Source organism: Vicia villosa, unplaced genomic scaffold (genome assembly GCF_029867415.1).
Source record: "Vicia villosa cultivar HV-30 ecotype Madison, WI unplaced genomic scaffold, Vvil1.0 ctg.002506F_1_1, whole genome shotgun sequence".
In the NCBI taxonomy this organism is placed as follows: Eukaryota; Viridiplantae; Streptophyta; class Magnoliopsida; order Fabales; family Fabaceae; genus Vicia; species Vicia villosa.
The window spans coordinates 29286-34069 of NW_026705951.1; positions in this window are offsets into that span (position 1 = coordinate 29286).

Sequence of the window (4784 nt, forward strand, 5' to 3'; positions counted from 1 at the left end):
AATAGGTTTAGTGTTAGTGATAGATTGAGGGAAGTGTAGAGAAACCAGAAAAATAGAAAGTTATTGGGAAGAAAGGAGGCTAGGTCTTAAAGAGGAGAAGCAAGCTTAGAGAGAAATCCCAATCCAAGTGCTAGGGTTTGTAGAGTTTTCTTCAATCCAAATAAGGTAAGGGTGGAGTTTGCTAGAACAAGATTTGTTCTGATCAATATTCTTAGTTTTGATGATAACAATGTGTATGAATTTTGTATAAGATAATGTGGTACTATAATCCTTTACATTTTCCATTTCAGGAATTATATAAGGAGTACGCACAAATCAGCGCTAGAAGCACTGACTCAGAAGGTTCAAGTATGCAACATCAGAACATGCTCTCGCAAGACATCAGAAGATGGTCAAGCAGAATCAGAACATGGTCTATGAAGCATCAGAAGAACATGAGATCAGAAGCAGAAGCACTGGAGTTCTTATGATATCACGCTAAAACACTTCAAAAAGTCAGAAGACAAGAAGGTGCTCTGCACCAAGCTGTTTGACTCTGATTATTCAAACATTGTATCTACAAAGATCAGATCAGAAGCAAGTACAAGATGACAGACTACTCTGACTGACAAAAGGAACGTTAGAAGCTACAAAAGGCAAAGTCAGTATAAGCAGTAAAAGCAAGGCTCGAGGTAGTTGGCAAAAGAGTGAAACATTAAATGCAAAGCTGTACGGAACACGCAACACATTAAATGCTTCCAACGGTCATCTTCCCAAACGCCTATAAATAGAAGTTCTGATGAGAAGCTGAATACACAACTCTTGCGCAAAATACAGAAGCGCTGTCAAATTGAAAAGCTCTCAAACTTCATCTTCAACCTCACTTCACTTGTAATATCTTAGTGAGATTTAAGCTTAGAACTTAAGAGAAATATCACTGTTGTGATTATAGCTTTTTAAGAAGCATTTGAATACTCTTGTAAACTTTATTTTACATTGTTTTGTAAAAGGTTCCTAGAGTGATCAAGTTGTGATCAGTAGACTCTAGAAGACTTAGAAGTTTCTAAGTGGTGTATTCCTAGAGTGATAAAGTTGTGATCAAAATACTCTAGAATACTTAGAGGGTATCTAAGTGGAAAACCATTGTAATCAAGACTGATTAGTGGATTAAATCTTCAGTTGAGGTAAATCACTCTAAGGGGGTGGACTGGAGTAGTTTCGTTAACAACGAACCAGGATACAAATAACTGTGTTATTTGTTTTTATTTTAAGAGTTTTTAAAGTCACACTTATTCAATCCTTCAATTGGCATCAGAGCACCGGTTCTAGGTGCAAGCACTTAACCGTGTTAGAAAAAGATTCAGGAAGAGAAAAACACGTCCTTATGGCTGCTGAAAAATATACATCTACATCTGGTTCTGTTGTTGAACAAAACAATGGAAACAATGGCTACACTAGACCACCAGTGTTTGATGGTGAAAACTTTGAATACTAGAAAGACAGATTGGAAAGTTACTTCCTTGGTCTAGATGTTGACTTATGGGATCTTCTTGTGGATGGTTACAGACATCCGGTAAATGCTAGAGGAGCAAAGATGTCAAGACAAGAAATGAGTGATGATCAAAAGAAACAATTCAAAAATCATCACAAATGTAGGACTATTCTGCTGAATTCTATTTCTCATGTTGAATATGAGAAGATATCAAATAGAGAAACTGCCCATGACATCTATGAATCATTGAAAATGACTCATGAAGGAAATGCCCAAGTCAAGGAGACTAAAGCTCTTGCATTAATCTAGAAGTATGAAGCCTTCAAGATGGAGGATGATGAAAACATTGAAACAATGTTCTCAAGATTTCAAACTCTAACTGCTAGATTAAGAGTGCTTGACAAGGGATATACAAAGGCCGATCATGTCAAGAAGATCATCAGAAGCTTGCCCAGAATATGGGGCCCAATGGTCACTGCATTCAAGATAGATAAGAATCTGAATGAAGTCTCTTTGGAAGAGCTGATCAGCGCCTTGAGGAGTCATGAAATAGAGCTGGATGCTAATGAACCTTAGAAGAAAGGTAAGTCTATTGCATTAAAATCTATTAATAAAAATTGCACTAACACTTTTCAGGCTGAAGAAGAAGATTCTGAAGAATCAGAATCAGAAGAAGAAGAAGATGAATTGTCCATGATCTCCAGAAGGGTAAACCAACTCTGGAAGAGAAAACAAAGGAAGTTCAAGAACTTCAGAAGTTCCAAGAAGCCTGAAAGAGGAGAATCTTCTGGAATCAGAAGATCTGACAAAAAGAAGGTCATGTGCTTTGAGTGCAAGGAGCCAGGTCACTACAAGAATGAGTGTCCAAAGCTTCAGAGGGAGAAGCCCAAGAAGAAGTTCCAGAAGAAGAAAGGTCTTATGGCAACTTGGATGATTCAGATTCATCAGAATCAGAATTAGACTCTGAAGATGAGCAGGCAAACATTGCGCTCATGGCCACTGTTGATGATGGATCAGAATCTACATCAGAATCAGATTCTGAAGAGGTATTTTCTGAACTATCTAGAGAAGAGTTAGTTTCCAGTTTAACAGAACTTCAGGAACTCAAGGCTCAGCTTAGTATCAAATACAAAAAGCTGAAAAAGCTATTTGAATCTGAAACTAAGAAGCTTGAAGTAGAAAATTCTGAACTGAAGGAAAAAGTTTTAAAATTATCCAAAGATGTTGAATCATCTTCTGGTTCAGAAAAGTCTACTCCTAGTCTGAACAATATTGGAAGAAGTCATCTTGCCTCTATGATATATGCTGTTAGTGGAAACAAGAGAGTTGGCATAGGCTATGAGGGTGAAACCCCATACAAACTTGAACCTGTAGATGATATGAAAATCACATACAAGCCCTTGTATGATCAGTTCAAGTATGGCCACTCCCATGATATTAAGCTCACATCACATGCGAAAAGCTTTCACATTACACACACTAAGAAGCATGTGACACAAAATAGAAAATATCATGTAACTCAAACTAAGGAATATCATGTTGTACCTCCTGTTATTTATCATGCTAAACCCAAGTTCAATCAGAACTTGAGGAGAACTAACAAGAAAGGACCCAAGAAAATGTGGGTACCTAAGGAAAAGATTATCCCTGTTGCATATATCCTTGGCTGCAAAGAAGACAAAGGAAAGCATATCATGGTATCTGGACTCTGGGTGCTTGCGACACATGACGGGAAGAAGGTCTATGTTCCAAGACCTGGTGCTTAAATCTGCTGGAGAAGTTAGGTTTGGAGGGAATCAGAAGGGCAAGATCATTGGCTCAGGAACCATAAGTATTGGTAACTCTCCTTCCATAACTAATGTTCTTCTTGGAGATGGATTATCTCATAACTTATTGTCCATAAGTCAATTAAGTGACAATGGTTATGACATAATCTTCAATCAAATATCTTGCAAGGCTGTAAGTCAGAAGGATGGCTCAATCCTATTTACAGGCAAGAGAAAGAACAACATTTACAAGATTGATCTTCAAGATCTTAAGAATCAGAAGGTAACTTGCCTTATGTCTGTTAGCGAAGAGCAATGGGTCTGGCACAGAAGATCAGGCCATGCTAGTTTGAGAAAGATTTCTCAGATTAACAAACTAAATCTGGTCAGAGGACTCCCTAATCTAAAATACAAATCAGATGCTCTTTGCGAAGCATGTCAGAAAGGGAAGTTTTCCAAACCTGCATTCAAATCTAAGAATGTTGTCTCTTCCTCTAGGCCGCTAGAACTTCTGCACATTGATCTGTTTGGCCCAGTCAAAACAACATCTGTCAGAGGGAAGAAATATGGATTAGTCATCGTAGATGATTATAGCCGTTGGACATGGGTAAAGTTCTTGAAACACAAGGATGAGTCTCATACAGTGTTCTTTGACTTTTGCACTCAGATTCAATCTGAGAAAGAGTGTAAAATCATAAAGGTCAGAAGTGATCATGGTGGCGAATTTGAGAACAGATTCTTTGAGATTTATTTCAAAGAAAATGGTATTGCCCATGATTTCTCTTGCCCTAGAACTCCACAGCAAAATGGAGTTGTAGAGCGAAAGAATATGACTCTACAAGAAATGGCCAGAACCATGATCAATGAAACCATTATGGCTAAGCATTTCTGGGCAGAAGCAATAAACACTGCATGTTATATTCAGAATAGAATCTCTATCAGACCTATTCTTAATAAGAATCCTTATGAATTGTGGAAGAACAGAAAGCCCAACATTTCTTATTTCCATCCATTTGGATGTATATGTTATATTCTGAACACTAAAGATCATCTGAGTAAGTTTGATTCTAAGGCACAAAAGTGTTTCCTTCTTGGATATTTTGAATGCTCAAAAGGCTACAGAGTATATGTAACACCCCATTTCTACTCGGCAATTATAATGCGGAAAATATCAGAGTATTTAAAAATTTCTGGACAAACAAATGAGGCGTCACATATTCATTTAACAATAAATCACATCATCGCATTTAGCGGATACATAGCACTTTCTTTAATCAATCAACAAATACTCAGCATATAATACTTTTCAAAACAAAATAACTTCTTTCATTAGAACATGGTGGAATCATAGTTCTCAATCTTTAAATCAATAACATCTTATTCAGCTAAGATAAAACAATAAACAACAACATCATAACATCATAAATCGTTCCCCCGAGTGCTACGTATCAGAGCGACAACTGACTCGATTAACGGTAACTAAATCTTCATACTTGAATACCTGCACGTTACCAATATAAAGGCAACGGCGAACAAGAGAAAAGGGT